Source organism: Microcaecilia unicolor, chromosome 1 (assembly GCF_901765095.1).
Source record: "Microcaecilia unicolor chromosome 1, aMicUni1.1, whole genome shotgun sequence".
NCBI lineage: Eukaryota > Metazoa > Chordata > Amphibia > Gymnophiona > Siphonopidae > Microcaecilia > Microcaecilia unicolor.
In genome coordinates this window covers 422532845-422555400 of record NC_044031.1, presented here as the reverse complement: position 1 = coordinate 422555400, position 22556 = coordinate 422532845, and positions in this window count along the sequence as shown.

Sequence of the window (22556 nt, the reverse complement as noted above, 5' to 3'; positions counted from 1 at the left end):
TACTGTTTGGGTTTCTGCCAGGCATAGAAGCCAACTTTTCAAAATGATTAGGGGTGCTAAATTCAAGGTACATTAACCCTCCCTGGACACACTCAAAGAATTTGCTCGAGACTCAGGCACTCACAGAACCCACAGAGCTGGCTCCTATGATGCCAGGTACTTGTGACCTGGATTGGCCACTGTTGAAAGCTGGACACTGATCTGTCCCAGTATAGCTCTTCTTATGTTCTTGTGTTCTTTGGAGGTGTGGATAAACATGTTAATAAAAGTGAGCCAGCTGATGTAGTGTATTTAGATGAAAGCTTTTGACAAATTTTCTCATGAGAGACTCCTGAGAAAATGAGTCATTGGATAGGAGGCAAAGTACCTGCAAAAATAGTTTATGTAAACCACTTTGACTGTAACTACAGAAAGGAGGTATATGTAGAGGGGCATAATCGAACGGGGCGCCTAAGTTTTCATGAGGGCGCCCTAGCAGGACGGCCCAGTAAAGGGTGGGGCAACCTGTATTATTGAAACAAGATGGGCGGCCATCTTTCGTTTCGATAATACGGTCGGGGACACCCAAATCATGACATTTAGGTCGACCATAGAGATGGTCATCCTTAGGTCATTTTTGAGATGCATTCCTTGGTTTTCAGCGATCTGTCCTTGGACCCCTTCTCTTTTCAATCTACACTTCTTCCCTGGGCTCCCTGATCTCATCTCTTGGTTTCCAATATCATCTTTATGCTGACGACACCCAGCTTCATCTCTCCACACCAGACATCGCTGCGGAAACCCAGGCCAAAGTATCGGCCTGCTTATCCGACATTGCTGCCTGGATGTCCAACCACCACCTGAAACTGAACATGGCCAAGACCGAGCTTATTGTCTTCCCACCCAAACCCACTTCTCCTCTCCCTCCACTCTCTATCTCAGTTGATAACACCCTCATCGTCCCCGTCTCATCTGCCCGCAACCTCGGAGTCATCTCCGACTCCTCCCTCTCCTTCTCTGCGCATATCCAGCAGATAGCCAAGACCTGTCACTTCTTCCTCTATAACATTAGCAAAATTCGCCTTTTCCTCTCTGAGCACACCACCCAAACTCTCATCCACTCTCTCATTACCTCTCGCCTTGACTACTGCAACCTACTCCTCACTGGCCTCCCACTTAGCCATCTATCCCCCCTTCAGTCCATTCAGAACTCTGCTGCATGTCTTATCTTCCGCCTGGACCGATATACTCATATTATCCCTCTCCTCAAGTCACTTCACTGGCTCCCGATCAGGTACCGGATACAGTTCAAGCTTCTCCTACTAACCTACAAATGCACTCAATCTGCAGCCCCTCCTTACCTCTCTACCCTCATCTCCTCTTACGTTCCTACCCATAACCTCCGCTCTCAAGACAAATCCCTCCTTTCAGTACCCTTCTCCACCACTGCCAACTCCAGGCTCCACCCTTTCTGCCTCGCCTTGCCCCATGCTTGGAATAAACTCCCTGAGCCCATACGCCAGGCCCCCTCCCTGCCCATCTTCAAATCCTTACTCAAAGTCCACCTCTTCAATGTCGCCTTCGGCACCTAACCACTATACCTCTATCCAGGAAATCTAGACTGCCCCAACTTGACATTTCGTCCTTTAGATTGTAAGCTCCTTTGAGCAGGGACTGTCCTTCTTTGTTAAACTGTACAGCTCTGCGTAACCCTAGTAGCGCTCTAGAAATGTTAAGTTGTAGTAGTAGATAATGAAAACCAAGGATGCCCATCTCAAAAAACAATCAAACCCAAGCCATTTGGTCATGGGAGGAGCCAGCATTAGTAGTGCACTGGTACCCCTGACATGCCAGGACACCAACCGGGCACCCTAGGGGGCACTGCAGTGGACTTCACAAATTGCTCCCAGGTGCAAAGCTCCCTTACCTTGGATGCTGAGCCCCCCCAACCCCCCCCCCCCAAACCCAAAGCCCACAACTGTACACCACTACCATAGCCCTTAGGGATGAAGGGGGGCACCTACATGTGGGTACAGTGGGTTTCTGGTGGGTTTTGGAGGGCTCACATTTACCACCACAAATGTAACAGGTAGGGGGGGATGGGCCTGGGTCCGCCTGCCTGAAGTACACTGCACCCACTAAAACTGCTCCAGGTACCTGCATACTGCCTTGGAGATGGATCGGGATGCAGTACTGAGACTTTCTTTAAGACATTTGGATTCAGTTTTTTGGGGGTCAAAAATAAGAATATACCCAGACTTATCAAGAGAGACTCAGAAGAGGCGTAAAGCCTTTTTGGCTTTACGCACAAGAACTGTGGCAATAGGAGCTACCTTCCTGTTGAAATTTCCTTGTGTATGTAGAATAGTGTTTCAAGTAGAATAGTGTTTCAATCTAAACAGTTTCAATTTTTTGACCCCAAACAGCTAGAGGAATTTCTAATCAGTAGGGAAGAGGTTAATGTAGTGGTTTAATCCCATATGTACACTGTTTAACAGCCTTGGAGTGAATCACTCGGGACGTGACGCTTCATTATTATAATTTACAATGTATGTTTATTTCCTTTAGATTATATTATTAAGCTTACATCTTGGATTGATTTCTTATTCTTGTGGTCGATAACTATTTGAAACTTAAAAAAAATATTTGCTTGTCTATATAATTTATTTCCAAATTGTGTATTATCATTTATAAATGTGAAATTATGTTTGTTAAAAAGCTTAATAAAGATAAAGTTTAAAAAAAAACATATGCAGATTGTGGAAAAATTGCAGGAAGTCCTTAGGAAATTGGAAGAATGGGTATCCAAATGGCAGGTGAAGTTTAATATGGATAAATAAAAAGTGATGCGCATTGGGAATAATCCAAATCATTGTTACCACATGCTAGGATCCACCTTGGATGTCAGCACCCAAGAAAAAGATCTAGGTGTCGTTGCAGACAATATGTTGAAATCTGCCCAGTGTGCAGCAGCAGCCAAAAAGCAAAAAGGATGTTAGGAATTATTAGGAAAGGGATGGTAAAAAGACCGAGAATACTATAATGTCTTTGTATCGCTCTATGGTATGACCTTTCCTTGAGTATTGCATTCAATTCTGGTCACCATCATATCTCAACAAAAGATGTGGAGGGGCATTTTTGATATGGCATCTAAGTCCAATTTTGGATGTTTTGCACAAAATGTCCAAAATCCAAACAGGAAAGAAGGTATTTTCAAAAAAAGAAAAATGTCTCTTTTTTAAAAAAAAATACTGTTTTGAACAAGGTTTTGTGATTTGGCCCTGCTTAATGCAAGCTTCCACATTAGGAGTCACCAACCAGGAAAGGAATCCAAGTGTCATCGCTGATGATACATTGAAACCCTCTGCTCAATGTGTGGCAGCAACTAAGAAAGCAAATAGAATGTTAGGGTATTATTAGGAACGGAATGTAAAACAAAAATGAGGACATTATAATGCCTTTGTATCGCTCTATGGTGTGACTGCACCTTGAATACTGTGTGCAATTCTGATCACCGCAGCTAAAAAAAGATATAGTGGAATTAGAAAAGATAATGGGGATGGGACACCTTTCCTATGAGGAAAGGCTGAAGCAGCCAGGGCTCTTCAGCTTGGAGAAAAGATGGCTGAGGAGAGATATGATAGAGGTCTATAAAATAATGAGTGGAGTGGAAAGGGTAGACATGAATTGCTTGTTTACTCTTTCCAAAAATACTAGGACTGTAGGGGGCACTCAATGAAGCTATAAAGTAGTACATTTAAAACAAATCAAAGAAAATATTTATTCACTCAACATGTAATTAAACTCTGGAATTCTTTGCCAGAGAATGTAGTAAAAGCAGTTAGCATAGCGAGGTTTAAAAAAGGTTTGGAGAACTTCCTAAAAGAAAAGTTCATAAGCCATTATTAAAATGGATTTAGGGAAAATCCACTACTTAAGGATAAGCTGCATAAAATGTATTGTACTGTTTTCAGATCTTGCCAGGTACTTGTAACCTGGATTGGCCACTGTTGGAAACAGGTTGCTGTGCTTGATGGATCTTCAATTTGTCCCAGTATGGCAATATTTATGTACTTATGTACTTATATACAAGGTACTTGTGACCTGGATTGACCACTACTAGAAACAGGATACTAGAGTGCAGAAATGCATTCACATAAGTTATTTGGCAATTACCACACAAGCCAGCCGCTTCGACGACGCCTGTTGTCTGCCCTCTCCTGACCAATTGTCTGCCCTCCTGACCAGAGAGAGAGGCGCCCGTGTCTGGCGGAGCTGCCCTGGAGAATGGGAGCTGTGGAGACATGAAGATGCTCACAGCGAGGGTTGCCAAAGCCGTTGAGGGCTAAGCCGACAATGCCTCGCTTGCAGAGCAGCCGAAGCAGCAGCAGCAGCGGGGGGAGCAGGAACAACACAGCGGGGGTATCCTGGAGACAGGCTCCGAGGGGTGAAGCGCACAGCAGCAGCAACAGCCTGAGGCTGCTGTCTCCCTTTGGATTTATACCTCCAACCACCGACACAGCTCTCAGAATTATGGAGTCTCTGTGCAATACTTCTGGACATCTGACTGTGAATAAATTATCAGTTATACCTCGGGATATTGATACTGCTGACAAGTCTTGGGAGGCCTGACGGCAAAAACCAAAGTAAAAACTGGATAGTTACTGCAGGGGTGAGGACACTTTCAGCGGGACAAGCGTGCCTTGAAAGAGCCTTCTGCACTGAATTTGATCAAACTAGAGAAGTTAAGCTGTGAGGAGAGCAGATTTGAGTGAATCAATCAAACAGGAAAGAAAGTGAATCAAGTGACTCTGATTGTATCGGTCTGGGTGTTGACTGGTCTGCACACAAGTGAGCTTTCAGCTAAGAAAAGCAATGTCTGGGACTGTTTGAGTGCATTAATTGGAAGACCTGTTTGTGAAAGGGCGGAGGATCTTGTGGAAGTTTAAAACCAGTGCTCAAGTGATAGCATTCCCCACTGACCACATTCCAATGAGCAATTGGGTCAAGTACCTTCCTATTGTCCTTCAATTGCCTCTCCCTGATCAGGAGCAGCCCCTCCCCTCTGTCAGTAATCAAAGACAGCCAGAGATGTCTGAGGGAGAAACTGGTTCTGTGTAGGCAAAGCTATGATCATTTTAACATTTTAAGCAAGCGTAAAAAGGATTGAGAGATGACAGTAGCTTAATGTGACTATTACAGAACTGATCAGAAACTCTGAAGCAGGATATCAGAGTGAGATGGAATCTTCCAACTAAGTTCTTTGTGTCGCATGCATAACACCTCCCTGCTAATTACCTTGAAGGAGCTCTGAATTTGGAAACTTCAAACCTGAGTTCTCGGTGTGGCACATGTGACACCTCCCTGCTTATTACCTTGAAAGTGCTCTGAAGTTCCCCCCCTCCCCTCTGTCTCCAGCCAAAGCCAGAAATAGGAGCCCTGAAGACCTGCTGGACAAGGAGGGTGAGAAACAATAAGTTGCTAAGAGACATATTAAAGGAGGACCCTGACTCAGAGCTACTCTCCTCCCTCTCATCTCCTCTGCTCATTAACTTATCACTGAAACCTGATCCAGTACTGATTATAACAGCTGAAAGGCAAGTTGAAATAACACACAAGACCAGAACACCAGACCCCACACCAAAGAACAAAAGTCCTACCAAGCATCCAGTCATCAGAACACAGTCTTATTAGTAGGCCACAGTGAATAGAAACCAAAATGAATACCTTCAAACTACTCCTAATAATCTACTCCTTAACACTGATCCACTTAACACTAACCACCCCTCTCGCAGAAAGTAACAGTATATGCATACTCCATAATCATCAAAGATTGATCAGATACACCACATCTCATCAAACTGGCAAATACTTAAACAAAGGAAGAACACCATCATGCGGACAACCACCACAAAATGCAAACAAAGGTCCAAACAAACCCACCTCACCAAGGAAACAACAACTAATAAAAGTCCACACAACACCAAATGCAGAAGACCCATTCCAAACAATCCAAGTGGATTATATCAGCGCCAGATCTGCTGCAAACAAAACAGCAATACTAACAGACTGGATCATGGCAGAAGACCTTGACCTACTCTTCATCACTGAAACCTGCATCCTAGACCTGTGCCCTCCAGGATACAAAATCACACACTTGAACAGAAAGGAAAAGAGAGGCGGAGGCATAGCACTAATCTATCGATCCCACTTTACCTCCGAAACCACGGCCGAGTCCATGACACCTCAACTTGAAATTGCCTCAATCAGAATCCACAACAAAACCCTACACGATCATTTGAATTGTGTCTTGTTTTACAGACCTCCAGGTAATTGGAATGAAGGCCAAACTAACTTCATGAACTTCATCTCAAACACATGTGTAACCAACTCCAATGTACTAGTACTAGGAGACATCAACCTTCACTTAGAAGACCCAAACTCAATCAACGTATGGGCATGTAAGGAATTCCTCCACTAATGGGATCTCAAATGGCCACAAATGCAAGCAACCCACATCAAAGGGCACACACTTGATCTAATCTCACACAAACTTTCAACAGACCAGAACTTAATAATAACAGATATTAACTGGACTGAAACACCCTGGACTGATCACTACGAACTAAACTTATCCCTACACTGGCAGAAGAAGGGACTATACCAAATACAAGAACACACATCCTACAGCACAAGAGGTCAAGTAAACACAAAAACATTCTGGCAACTGATATACAACAATGAATGATCAGAACAAATAGACTCCATATACTTCCTGATGGAATGGGATAAAAGATGCAAATGCATACTAGATGAAATAGCACCCTTACGAACAAGAACCTCACGAAAGCATAACTCGATACCATGGTTCAACGATGAACTGAAAAAGCTAAAAACACAATCCAGGAAATTCGAACCAGCATGGAAAAAAAGAAAAAATGAACACACACTCAACACATGGAAACAATCACAAAGAAAATACAAATACGCAATAAGAGACCAAAAGATCATACTATAAAACTAAAATAGGGACAGATTACAAAGACACGAAGAAATTATACCAACTCGTGAAAATAATTCCTAGACACCAACTTGGTCACTACTACAAATACAGACATCCCATATGCAGATGAACTTGCTAAGTATTTCAATGAAAAAATTGTAAACCTATGCAACACGCTACCTCATGACAACACTGACATCAAAAACTTCCTTAATGAGTTGGACCTAACCACTGGAGAATACCCGGCTGACTGGACCTGGTTAAACTTCCCCTCCTTACCGTCAATACAGTTACACAAGCGATCAGCAGGTTCTCCAATACTCACTGCAAACTAGATACCTGTCCCAACTACCTAATGAAATCCGCCCCTGACCATTTCATAGCAGACCTCACATCCCACCTAAACTACATGTTTCAGCAAGGTCTCTTCCTTAAGGAAAATGGCAACATCCTACTCACCCCGATACCAAAAGACACCAAGAAAAAAAACAAATGAAATCACTAACTACCATCCAGTAGCATCCATCCTGTTGATAGTCAAACTGATGGAAAGCATGGTAGCCAAACTACTTACAGATTATATAAACAAATTCTCAATATTACATGAATCACAATCAGGTTTTTGCCCCCCTCCACAGCACAGAAACAGTACTACTCACCCTCCTAGCCAAATTCAAGCAGGAAATAGCAATAGGCAAAAACATCCTCCTCCTCCAATTTGACATGTCTAGTGCATTCGACATGGTAAACCATGATATATTAATAAGATTACTAGATAAGTTTGGGATCGGTGGAAACATACTTAGCTGGATCAAGGGTTTCCTAACCACAAGAACATATCAAGTAAAATCAAACTCAAACATATCATCACCGTGGAAAGCAGACTGTGAAGTACCACAAGGATCACCGCTATCCCCAATCCTCTTCAACTTAATGATGACCACACTAGCCAAGTCCCTATCCAACCAAGGCTTTAACCCTTTCATCTATGCAGACGATGTCACAATATACATACCTTACAAATCTAACCTGACAGAAATCACCAACGAAATCAAGAACAGCTTGAACATCATGGACTCTTGGGCTAATGCATTTAAACTAAAACTCAACAAAGAAAAAACACACTGTCTCATCCTCTCATCCCAACACAGTGCGGACAACTCCACGATCATCAACACCCCAGATTACACCCTCCCCATCTCAGACAGCCTGAAAATCCTTGGCGTTACTATGGACTGCTACTTAACACTAGAGAGCCAAGTGACATCCACGACAAAGAAAATGTTCCACTCAATATGGAAGCTCAAACGCGTGAAGCAATTCTTCCCGAGGGAAACATTTTGCAACCTGGTACAATCAATGGTACTAAGCCATGCAGACTACTGCAATGAGATCTATGCGGGATGTAAAGAACAAACATTTAAGAAACTTCAGACCGTTAAAAACACAGCAGCTAGGCTTATCTTTGGAAAAATGCGATTTGAAAGCGCAAGACCCCTCCGCGAAAAACTACACTGGCTCCCAATCAAAGAACACATTGCTTTCAAAATCTGCACTCTGGTTCACAAAATTATCTACGGTGAAGCCCCGGGATACATGACAGACTTGATCAACCTACCAACTAGATACACATCCAAATCAGCACAAACATACCTAAATCTGCACTACCCAAGCCGCAAAGGACTCAAATACAAATCAACCTATGCATCCAGTTTTTCCTACATTAGCTCACAACTGTGGAACGCATTACCAAAAGTTGAATTTCCAACTAAAATGGCTGTCCTAACCCTTGTCTTCTGGGCAGAAGCTCCTGGAGACAAATCCTCAGTGAGAGAGGACATTGCATTCCCTGGAGGGCAGATACTAGCTACACAATCACTTCCTGCCTCTCCAAGGTGATGCTGTCCCTTCAGGGGACCTTTCTTCTCCATAGCAGCGCAGAGGTTGCTAGATTGGAGGTGGGACTTCTCTGCTATGTTCCTAAAGGCCTCCTCAGTATACCTCTCTTCTCCCTCAGAGAGGTATACAGAGTATGCCTAAATAGGCTGTATTTCTAAGAGTTAATTACTGTCTGATAGAGATGCCCTAATTAAACCTTCAAGTCTTCTAATTGGTTCAGAGGCCTATAAATCAAAGATCAGGCTAGGGGTGGATGAGGGATAATTAAACTTTAAACAGAGGTTTCCTTGGACTATCATTTATGCTTTACCCAGATGTTATGGTGAACTTTAAAACAGTACCTTGAAATGCTAGCCTGTGAAACTGAGGGAATATTTAAATTCTAAAAATAAACTATTCTCTAGAGTGCTTTTGCTTAATAAGCAATATAACTTAAAATAAGGACACTGAGGATACCTATTTAACTCTAAGGCTACCTTTTCCAAGTTTAAAAGCAATTTCCCAGCAGTAAAATACTGACCAATGAATTTCTCTTCCTCTCTGAAAGGCCTCTCACAGCACCTCTTCAGATTTGCATGCCTGGCACTTCCATTATATACAAATCTCTCTCATGCATATTCATTAGGGATACACTGAAAACCCAACTGGCTGGTGGTTCTTCAGGACAAATTTCAGAACCATTGATCTAGTTCACAAGATGTAGTGTCAGGGCAAATATTTATTTATTTAGGATTTATTTACTGCCTTTTTGAAGGAATTCACTCAAGGCAGTGTACAGTAAGAAGAAACCAAACATGAGCAATAGGCAAAGACAGCATTAAAAATATTCAAATTTACAAAGTATGGCATAGTATAGTACCTCGTTAGATTAGTTTTGAGATCCTGTTTGTTTAAATCTAACTAAGATATTTCCTTGTTCAAATTGTGAGAATATAGGTGGATGAGATATAAAAAATACATATTCAAATTTTTTAGGATAGTTTGTCATTTTTGAGTAAGTTTGAATTCCCTGTGGTGACATAGAGGGGCATTTTCGAAAGGGACGTCCAAGTTGCGATTTGGATGTCCTTGCAAAACGGCAAAATCCAGTGGTGGGGAAACCCATATTTTCGAAACAAGATGGACGGCCATCTTTCATTTCAAAAATACCGTCAGGGACGTCCAAATCCTCAAATTTGGATGTCCCTAGATTTGGTCATCCCTAGACATGGACGTTTCTAACTTTCGGCAATTTTCAAAACCAAAGACATCCATGTCAAAAACGGCCAAATGTCATTTGGTCATGGGCCATTTGGTCCCATTTGGTCATAGGAGGAGCCAGCATTTCTTATGCACTGGTCCCCCTGACATGCCAGGACAGCAACCAAGCACACAAGGGGGCACTGCAGTGGACTTCATAAATTGCTCCCAGGAACATAGCTCCCTTACCTTGTGTGCTGAGCCCCCGAAAACCCACTACCCACAACTGTACAACACTACCATAGCCCTTACGGGTGAAGGGTGTACCTATATATAGGTACAGTGGGTTTGTGGTGGGTTTTGGAGGGGTATGGGCCTGGGTTCGCCAGTCTGACGTGCACTGCAGTACCCACTAAAACTGCTTCAGGGACCTACATGCGTTGTCATGGACCTGAGTATGACATCTGAGGCTGGCATACAGGCTGGCATGACATATTTTGAAAGATGTTTTTTGTCGGTGAGAGGAGGTTAGTGACCACTGGGGGAATAACGGGAAGTCATCCCCGATTCTCTCCGGTGGGCATCTGGTCATTTTGGCCACCTTTTTGTGCCTTTGTCATAAGAAAAACAAGTCTGGGTGAAAATGTCCAAGTGTTCGTCAGGGACGTCCTTGTTTTTTTCGATTATGGGTCAAGGACTTCCAAGTGTTAGGCATGCCCAAGTCCTGCCTTCACTATGCCTCCGACATGCCCCCATGAACTTTGGCCATCCTTGCGACGGAGTGCAGTAGGAGACATCCTAAATCGGGTTTTGATTATACTGATTTGGACGTCCCTGGGAGAAGGACGTCCATCTTCCGATTTATGTCGAAAAATGGACGTCCTTCTCTTTCGAAAATGAGCCCCATAGTATAATACTTACAATGTCAACACAAGACGTAATAGAACATTTTAATTGACTGTAAAGAGTATAAGCAAACATGGAACATATAGATAAGTAAAAGAGTAAGAACAGTTAGAGAGTAAGGTGACTAATTTAAAGAAATCTGCACATGAGGTCAGAGAGATGGTTAAATATTGTATCAGCTAGGGTAAGAGTGGAAGTTGGGGTAAACCTGAGCTGTGCAGGACATGAGCCTTCCTGTTTCTAGTAGGAACTGTGATCCCATCATTTATGTATCTTTATCTGATAGGTGTGCCATCTTGTTTCTGGTCTTATCTGTCTCTGTGTGTCTTTTTCTGCTTTGTCCTGCTTGGATGATCTCAGATACCAGGGATTTATTTGCTGTGCTTCTGGGCTGGACAAGTACTACTACTACTACTTATCATTTCTATAGTGCTACAAGGCATATGCAGCGCTGTACACCATACACAAAAAGGCAGTCCCTGCTCAAAGAGCTTACAATCTAGATAAGACAGGTAGACAGAACAATAAGGGTAAGGGAATAAAGAGGTGAGGATAAAAGGACAGGACAAGTGAGTAGTGGTTAGTCCTAGTACTGAGTAGTACTGTGCTTTTTTGCACCCTTATCCATGTTCATGAACTTCTGATGCTTCAGAAAAAAGGTATTATATTTGATGCTTCAGTAGGAATTACCTCACAGAATATAATTGCAGATAATAGACTGTGGAGCTCATTTTCAAAACTAAAAATCATCCAAAAAATGTCATAAGGTGACAGAAGGACATTTTTATCTCAAAAACATTCAAATTGCAATTTTGACACCTCAGATTTTGATGTTTTGTTCCACAGTTTGTCCAAATTTCAAGGGGGCATGTTGGGGGTATATTTTAGGATGGATGTGGGTGGGACATTGGCGGCACCAAAACATAGATATTTTTTCTGCTATAATGGAACAAAATCAAAATGCCTAGGGCCATAATTAAGATGTTCTTGACTAGACCTGTTTCAATCATGACTAAGTGACCAAAATGTGCCCTAAATAACCACTGAAGGGATTGCTACATAACTCCCTTACTGCTCTAATGGTCACTGACCCCTTCCCAGCACCCTTAGGTGTGACAGTGATAGTACATACCAGGCTCTATGACAGCTTCAAATATGATGGCCATTCAGTTTAGAGCAGCAAGCAGGCCCCAGGAGTAGCTTAGTGGTCAGTGCAGTGGACTGTAGATAAAGGGAACTAGACACATATCCTACTCTAACTGGTATACTTGTGGTAGAATGTGTGAGTCCTCCAAAAAACACTAAATACCTACTATACCCATATATAGGTGATACCTGCAGGCATAAGGACTATTGCAGTGGAATACAGCTGGGTACAGTAAGTTTTTGGAGGACTCACTATACAATATAAGGGGGTGAGATGTGTAACTGGGACCTTTTATGTGAAGTCCACTGCAGTGCCTCCCTAGTGTGTCCCACTGATCTTCTAATGTCTGTGTGGCCAGTCTACTACGAAATGCCACTGCAGTACCTACAGTACCCACCCTCTTCTTATACGGACTCACGTTCCCAAAAATATTTTATGCCTCTATTCTCATTTCATGCCTCTCAAACTTGGAATTCTTTGCCAACTCTAGTGAAATCTCAATTACATTACTTATCCTTTCACAACCTTTTAAAGACAAATTTGTTTAGAACATATGTGATTTCTAATTCATTGTCGATGCCATGTTTTTCTTTATATTAATCCAACTATTATATTGTGAGCTCCCAGTTTTGTATTCCACTCTGAACTTATTTTTTAGGTGTTGAGGGGAATATAACATTAACATTAGCAAGCTAGAAACAGATTTCTGGCATGCATTATCCAATGTTTAAAGACTGGATATTCCACACATATTTTATATGTCGAGAAGAACTAAGCAGGAAATGAGGCAATGCAAAGACTAAACAAAGGAAATAATGTCCATCTAGGAGAAGACTAAGAGAAGAGAGGTGGCTATTGTATCAGGATCTAAATCAACAGTAAATAAGAGATCATTAGAGTGACCAGTCTGATAAATGGATCTACCGTGTGAATCCAATGGATTTCATCAGTAGTACAAACTCCTTGTTGCTGAAAAATGTTGGGCAGGCATGATGGAAATTAAAATCCCCTAGAATAAGGAGTTTTGGGAAAGTTGCTGAGACATATGAAATCATATTAATAAATGTATCCCATAGTGCCAGTGGTAAGGAGAACTGGTAATAGAGAATACACTCATTCTGCCATGTCAAAATGAGCAGGATATGCTTCAAGATAAACAAGGCCGATAGAGGATATTGCCCTGAGAAGAAGCTTAATCAAATAGAATAGCAATGCCCTTGTTCTGCCTGTCTTTCAGGCATGTTACTAAATATATAAAACCCCTAGGAGCAGCTTAGAGGTGGATACTTTCCTCTCCTGACCCTAGCCAAATTTTAGTAGCAAGAAGAAAGAACATGGATAGGAAAGCAATAAGTCTATAAGAAGGAGAGCCTTAAGCATTCCAACAGTGAGCTGAGAAAAGGAACAGAAGCACAAAAGAGGCCAAGCCTGAGACCCATGTGGAATATAATGCAAAGGAATTGGATGCACCTGAGGTTGATACTGCTATTTAAAAGGTGGAACAAGATGGTGTCCAATTTGAACAGGTATGGAAAATGTTGTCAGCATAGGAGATATGATATTAAAGAAAATATAACCAAATAAAAGAAGAAAACATTATGATAACAATATGAGAATATTGAAGATGACCTAATGGAGATGCCTCATGGAGCACACAAGGATCATGTCCTGCTCCTTTAGCATGCTTCTTTAGCACCACTAAGGTGCAGAGGTTATATGTATTTTTCCTGACGTCACTTGTAAGCACTAAAATGGACAGGATTAGTGTTGTGTGAGGTAATGATCAGAGGGGGAGCTTATATTGAGTGTGAGGGATTGGAGCACTTTGAAATAATTAGGGAACCAGGCATGGTCTGAGGAAAAACACACAACAGAGCAGATTAGCAACAGCTCAATAAGTAAGATGAAAATACAACCCTGAGTGATGTTGCAGTTGCAAAAGTTATATGGATAAGTAGCATATAAATTCCCTGGGTTGAAAACTTCCCTTCACTTAGTATATGCACAGGTACATTTGTACCAGGGAACTTCTCCATGCCAGCCCAGATTTTCAAAGGGAAGCTCAATTTCTATGAGACTATCCTCACCAGATACACAGAGACATCCACACGTACAAGATATGCACTTTAAGTGCATAAGCACTTAAGTATTGCCATACTGGGATAGACAAAAGGTCCATCAAATCCAGCTTCCTGTTTCCAACAGTGGCCAATCCAGGTTACAAGTACCTGGCAAGATTTATCCTAGAAATAAGCATGGATTTTCTCCAAGTTTATCTTAATAATGGATTATGGACTTTTCTTTTAGGAAGCTATCCAAACATTTTTAAAAACCCCATTAAGCTAACTGCTTCTACCACATTCTCTGGCAACAAATTCCAGAGTTTAATTATATGTTGAGTAAAGAAAGTTTTTCTCCGATTAGTTTTAAATTTACTACTTTATAGCTTCATTGGGTGCCCCCTACAGTCCTAGTATATTTGAAAAGAGTAAACAAGCGATTCATGTCTACCCGTTCCACTCTACTCATTATTTTATAGACCTCTATCATATCTCCCCTCAGCTATCTTTTCTCCAAGCTGAAGAGCCCTAGACGCTTCAGCCTTTCCTCATAGGGAAGTTGTCCTATCCTCTATCATTTTCATTGCACTTCTCTGTACATTTTCTTATTCCACTATATCTTTTTTGAGATGCGGCGACCAGAATTGAAGACAATATTCAAGGTGCGGTCGCACCATGGAGCGATACAAAGGCATTATAACGTCCTCACTTTTGTTTTCCATTCCTTTCCTAATAATGCCTAATATTCTATTTGCTTTCTTAGCCACCGCCGCACAAAGAGCAAAAGGTTTCAACGTATCCATATAGTGCCACTGAAAATCCATGGATAGGGACTTATATTTTTAGTGGCTGCAGCTAAACATATAAGTCCCTTTGAATAATGAGCCCTATATTTTTAAACATGTCAATGAACCAAATTTGTGCTGATAATTGCACTTCCCTAGCAAACTTTCTACATCTGTAATACTTCAAATAGTTCCGCTTCCATGAAATGCCAGTAGCTAATTTTATACCAAAGCTTCTATTAAAGAGAGAGGGAGAGAGAGAGGGGAAAAAATAACAAATTTATCAAAGCTTCAGCTGCTAATATTAATAGCATAAAAGCCCCTTAGTTTACCTTTCATTTTGAATGGAGCTCCTCTCTCTCTTTGTCATGATTTTGATAATTTGTTGAACATTTTCTACCTAAAGTTATCTAACTAGGCACAGAACTGAAATATATCAATGTGATATTTAGATCTCCTGAGAGAAAATAAATATCAAGTTTTCTTTTTGTCCAACAATTAACTGACAAATCTGCAATGCAGTGACAGTATAAGTAAAACCCTGTAGTGCTTAAATATATACTTTAGAAGAAGAAAAAAATTCTTGATGCATTTAACATGCACTGGATCATGTCTTATTTAAAGCAAGGTTCAGCAGGGGGTTCTGTTATGTAAACCATTATGCATTATTTATTTTCATTGTTCAAAGTTATCTGATTCTGTCCCCATGCTTCTCAATTCACTTGCAACCAATAACTCCTATTACCCATACTGATGGCCACTGTTTGGACTTAATCTTCTTTAAAATCTGTACTCTATCCTTTATGTCTATCCCTTAGACTCCCCATCTGATCATTACCTCATCTTATTCTCTGGTTCTCTATCGATTCCTTTCAATGTGCATTCATCCTTCTACAAATAGCAATCTCAGTGTAGTCTATGGGACATCACTCAATCTGTTTTTGTTAACTGAATATGATTTATCCCCAAATGTTTCACCCTTCACTAGATGAACAGTGACAGAATATCGGGTTCTCCAAAACGTTTAGGGGTCTTTTACAAAGTGGTGGTAAGCCCAACGCAGGCTTACCGCATCCTAAAATGTAACTACTACCGGTCAAATGTGGCCGCCAGTAGTAGTTCCGGCTGGAGCATGAACCATTTATGGCACTCTGGGAATTTGTTTTTTCTAGCATGGCACTAACCCAGCGGTAATCAGGCATCGCAAAGGGCTGCCTGGTTACTACTGAGTTTCTGTCGGAGCCCTTACCGCCACCTCAGTGGGTGGTGGTAAGTGCTCCCTGCTGCATGGCCATGCGGTAAGAGTTATCTTAATGAATGGCCATTTTAGGGGGGGGGGGGAATTTTACCGGCTGTGGTAAAAAGGGCCCTGGCACGCAGGAAAAACAGCCCCTGCTGCTACCACAGGGTCCTTTTCCCCACAGCTTAGTAAAAGGACCCTTCCTGTGGTAAAAAGGAGTATTCTATTCCTTTTTTTTTGGGGGGGGGGGGGGGTTCTGAACCACTCAATACATTTTAAACAACGGAAGAAAATGATTAGAGCTGTTGAAATGGCAGAGGATTGCGATGATTTGTAAAAACATTTTATAAGACTTGGCATCTAAATGCCAGATGAAATTTAACATGAAGAAGTATAAAATCATGCATCTAGAGAAAATAATCCCAACTACAAAAAGATAGTTTCTGAGCAGAGCCAGATCAAGGCACAGGCAAACTAAGAATGTCCCCTCGAGTCCAAAAATTTTGTGTATGTGTGTGCGTGGGGGGGGGGGGGGGGGTCCTATCAGTTGGGCTTAGAACTCAAAAGCTATGATTGGATTCTACAGATTTGGTCTTGGAGAGAACCAGTGGAACCAGTGAAAGTCCTGGGGTGGGGAGGACGGGGAGTTTTGAGAAGGGATAGGAATGCAAATGAAATGGGAGAGTGTGGGGGGCTGTTACAGGCTGAAGAAAATAACTGGCACCAAATGCAAGAACTTTACATGATGGAGGGTGTGTGTATGTAGGGAGGGGCACTGACTGAATGAGCACATTAGCAATAAAGTACCAGAAGAGAGAACAAAAGAGGGAGAGTCAGTCTATCTTGCCTGAAAAGTGTGTGTGTGTATCTGAAGAACAAGAATATGGGTATGTGTGTGTGTTTCTGGTGGGGACAGTCTAATTTAAATTTGGTCCGGAGTGGAAAAGTCCACTGGTATAAATTTACCTATTCATAAAATAAGTGAAGAAACATTTCCATATGGGGAATTTACCCAGCTAACTATTGGACAACTTCCTTTGAAAACATTCTTAATAGTGCCTCTGCTCTGTCTATTTCCTTTGAGAAGCACCAAAGAAAGGTAAATATTTTCTTTTGACTCTTCCATAGGCGCCCCGTATAAGAGGCTTGGGGAGGCTAAGCCTCCCCAGCCAAGCTGTGACCTTTCCTCGCCTTTTCCGCCGTGGCTCACCCCCCACTGAGCCCGCCCTCAGCTCCCCAACCTTCCTGCAGTGGCAAATTGACAAAAGAAAGTTGGAAAACAAAGCAGTTGCAGCATCCCACCCTCCTAACGTCAGACTATTCAGACTGAACATAAAACCCGACTTTGACGAAACCTGCAAAGAGGGAGTGCAGATCATTTTCTGTTTCAAAAGCTATCAATCACTTAAGATGCCAGGATTGTCTCTAGAGAAAGTGGAGCTGTTTTAGGACCCTGGAGGGTCCCAGTCAAGTCTGCTCAGTTTTCCCTTCCAGTTAAAGAAAGGGGAGGTGCCAGGGAACCGGGTTCTCCATAAACCTGGCTTCAGTGCTTAAAGCCCGTCAGATGTTACAACTTTTCCAAAATGCGTTTTAAAGCTTTGTTTTAGCAAAATCATTTTCGGCTGGGTACAGCTGAACTGTTTGCATTTTCAAGAAAGCCTAAAGAGTGATTTTCAGAGTGTTTTGATTACCTTTTACTTACTGTACAGCCCGAAGAAACTTCAGCAAATCTTGTGGAAGCTTGTTTTTAGCGGAAGGAGAGGAAAATAGCAGTGATTTTATGCTGCAAAGCAGTTATGTTAGAGAAAAACTCTGGAGAAAAGGCCAGCTATTTTTGCATTAGTAGAGAAAGTAACCTAGGCTGAGCTCTGTTTATAAGTGCCAAAAAGCCTTTGCTAGATTAGAAAGTTAACTGAAGACTTGCAGGGTCAGATGTTTACTGTATGAAAAATCCTGGTCAATCTTGCTGTAATCTTTGGCGGCTTTTTAAAACAACTGAGATGCAAGTTTTCACCCTTGGGAGCAGCTTAGAGCAACTATGGATTCATAAAAATGTATAAGCATATTTTGCATTTTTATTTGGTATGGGGTGAACAACATAAAACCCCATAAAAAAACCCCACCCCTTGTGGATCCAGTTCATTTGCAGAAAGTTTTTTTCATTTCGCTATAAACTTTCTTGAAGCTTTTGCAGGAGGTGCTTGGCTATTGAAGGGTGCAAAAGGACCGATCCCTTTGCTCTGACATGGCTGTTTATGCCCTTACTGGCTTCTCTCTGGTCAGTCTGCTCAGCTTTGGCTACATGTATCCAGCCGAAACCTGCCCTTGGATACTGTTAAGCAAAGGCAAGTCCCCAGAGGCTTGGCTACATAAACAAACACAGGTTTCTGCCAACTGTCATTTTTGCCAAAATACTGTTCTTTAAAGAGACGGGGTTTTTTAAAGCAGCTTCCATTTTTCACAGCTACTGTTCTATTAAATTTTGTTTTATAAATTAAAAGCCTACCTGCTTCCCTGTGGTTCTTTAGACCCTGAATAAACACACAGAGAAGGGGGCTAGCGGAATGGCTCAACAGAGAACCTGGGTCAGTCAGGACTGGAGATGCTACAGAGATATCCATAGTCCCTGAAGGGAGGGAGGTGCAATCACTGTGCAATGCAGATAAACATGACCTTCAGATACTGAAGTGATTGACCATTCAGGACTGCTGGAGTTGCAGCACCCTAGCTAGTCATATGGCAGGGTACCTATGGGGTCATGGTGAGGCATCTGAATCTTTTAGGACTGTAGTGCCACCCAGTGAAATCTGCCTAAGGGGCCTCTGACACAAATAACCTGGGAGAGGGGAGGGCAGGGGAGAGGAGAGTTGCTGTACATGGGTGGATGGAGGGGAGGGGAGAGGAGAGGAGGGTTGCTGGACATGGGTGGATGGAGGGGAGAGGAGGGTTGCTGGACATGGATGGAGGGGAGGAAAGAGTGAGGAAGGAGATGAGATGAGGGAAAAGGAAGAGAGGAGAAAAACTGCACATGGATGAAGAAAATAGGCAGAAGCTGGATCCAGTGGACAGTCAAGTCTGCGGAGGACCAGAAATGAAGAAGAAAGGAGGAAAGGAAAGAAATAAATGGAAAGGAAGCCCTGGATACGGAGTTAAGAGGACAGATAGCAGCAGAATCAGATACTGGCCAGCATGATCAGAAAAACAGTCACCAGACAACAAAGGTAGAAAAAAATCATTTTATTTTCATTATAGTGTTTGGAATATGTTCACTTTGAGAATCAGGTGCTCAGCATTAAAAGTTTATATTTATTTACTTATTTATGGCATTTTATCCCACATTAAACATGAATTAGGGTGTTCTGTGGCTCTACACATATCATGATATTATGATCCCTTGTTTCATATTGTTGACGGTTTGCATTTTCCTTATGGGTGGTATATTGGTGTATTAGGTTCTGCCCAGTGTAATATTTATGGTACAGTAAGGTTCTGAGTGTGTTTTTGCACAAAGTTGTGCATAGTGTTTTGCAGTTGAGCGATTGTGGTTAGTATATGCTTTGAGCAACCATTTTATTCTTTGACATATGTTACATAGCTAATATCTAAATTTAATAAAAGGTATTAATTGTGACTTTTATTTTTATTTTTTTTTCTGTGTGTTATAAGACAATTATGGATTTAAGCTCCACCCCTGGCCCCACCCCATAACTCCGCCCCCTTTAGCCCCCCCAAACAGTTGGGCCACCGACTGCCTATGGACTCTTTCATATCTAAAGCTTTTCTCACATCTAAGACTTCTTGTAAATGTATATTTCAGACACATTCAACAGAATTCTACATAGGGCACCCAATGTTGGGTAGCAGAATAGTGGGCAGTAAGTGCCAATTGTATAACAGCAGTTCTTTGCAGATCTGCTGCTATTTAAAACTAGCTTAAGTAATGTGCCCAACTTTAGGTGTCAACACTTAAGGCAGCCAAAAGCTGGTGTTAATGCTCACATCTACATATAGGTAGTTGGGAGCACAACCTATTGTATTCTATAATATCTGCACTCAATACTTGACTAAGCCCCTGAACTGCCCATGCTCCTCCCAGGGGAACACCCCCTTTGCAGTTATGCACCTGAACACTTAGGTGTTCATTTGTAGGATAGGTCCTAATTGCACTTCCACATGGAACTGCAATTTTACCCCCATTTTGGCACTCAACTGTTGTTTCCCCCATTTCCATGCCTAACTTTGGATGCCCTATGTAGAATTTCCCTCTAACACTCTTTGGAACAATTTACCCATGGCATCTATGGTTTATATCAGAGACTGAAAATGACTTGCCCAACTTCCCAGGTTTGCTAACTTCTGCTAAATTACCCAGTTCCAAGAGGGAGGCCTTTTGGTCAGCCTTGTTTTTTTTAGCTGACATCACAATTCAATGTTTTATCTGTAGTATTTGATTCTATTAACTGAAATCAGTGCTGCAGGTCCCATAATACACCAGGATATAGTTGTCAGAAATCCAGAACTGGCCTAAATTCTCTCCTCTGAAACTGGGCAAGTTGGAAGATCTCCAGCTACAAACATTAAACCACTCCATTTGAAGCATATAGTTGCCTAGTACATATGGAGGGGCATTTTGAATAACCAATATAGTGGTTTTGCTGAAAATGTCCAAAAATCAAGTAGTAAAAATAGCCATTTTCAACCCAGGAAAAATGTCTACATTTTTTTTTTTTAAATAATCATTGCCTAGTTGTTGTTTTGCTTAGTACATTTATCTTTTTGGATTATTAGCCCCTCCCCCCAATAAAAAGGTCCAGCTGAAAAATACACAAAATCAAGCCATTGGGACGTAGGAGCAGCCAGCTTTCCTTGTAGACTAGCCAAACAGGTATCCCAGAAGAGCAGTAGGGCACCCTAGGGGGCACTGCAGTGGACTTCACATAAAAGGCCCTAGGTCATATCTCACCATTACTCCCTTATATTGTATAGTGAGCCTTTAAAACCCTATGAACAGCTTACTGTACCCAACTATACACCACTATAATCGCTCTTATGGCTGCAGGTGTCAGCTATATGTGGCGACAGTAGCTTTTTGGGGGGCTGACACTTTCCACCATAAGTGAAATAGAGTGGATTATGGGTCCGAGGATATTCCAGGAACCTACTTGCTGCTATAATAGGTCTGGCCATAACATCCAAAGCTGTCATAGAATCTGTTATGAACTGTTTCATTTGCATCTTTGCAGGGTGGGAGGTGGTATGTGACCATTGAAGGAGTAAGGGGGTGTCATTCGTTTATTCTTTCAGTGGTCATCTGGTCATTTAGGCCTCTTTTTTGGCTTTATCAACAGCCTATATAAACAATGTTGTAATAATCATAATATGACAGCAATAATGCCTGCACCAATAGTCTAAATTGCTCCAAAGTAAAAAAAACATTTGTATGAAGTTTCCTCATCATACAGAAAGTTTTCTTAACCAAGCCATTAAACTGCATCTCAAATGTCAAAGACTGATCAATAACTATTCCTAAGATTTTAATAGCTGTGATCAATGATAAAAGAAGTCAAATTAGGATCTGGATTATTGTCTACCAGTAAGAATTTAGTTTTTTCAATATTAAGTTTTAACTTATGCTAAAGCATCCATTTTTCAATTAACATAATACACCTTTGGATGATAGGAATTGTAATGAGGAGCCTAGCAGATTTAAGACAGTAACACCATCCGCATAACTGTAATTTAAATAGTCAGCTCCTTCCAGTTCACTTCCCAGTGCATGTAGAAATACATTAAAGAGAATCGGGAATAATGGGGAACCTAAGGAACCCCACATGGATTATGACAAGGTTTAGAAAACACAGTATTAATTCTCATTCTGTAAGATCTACTTGTTAGAAAACTTTGTAGCCAATTAGAACTCATCTTAAATTTCCCAAATCCTCAAGCACTTGAAAAAGTATTGTATTTATTTAGATTTTGCTCACACCTTCTTCAGTAGAACTCAAGGTGAGTTACATTCAGGTACTCTGGATATTTCGCAGTCCCAAGAGGGCTCATAATCTAAGTTTGCACCTAAGACAATGGAAGGTTAAGTGACTTGCCCAAGATCACAAGGAAAAGTAGTGGGATTTGAACCGGCCACTAGTCTGGATTGCAAGAGTGGTGCTCTAACCACCAGGCCACTCCTCCACTCCGTGGTCAACCAAATCAAATGCACTTGAGAGGTCAAATTCAAAAATAAGCATTCTCTTTTGTTCACTCATGAAAAGTCTAGCAGTATCTACTAGCAAGCCCTACTGAGAGTGGTAAAGTATATTATGCTGTTCCAAATATTTAGTTAGTTGATCATTCTCTCCAT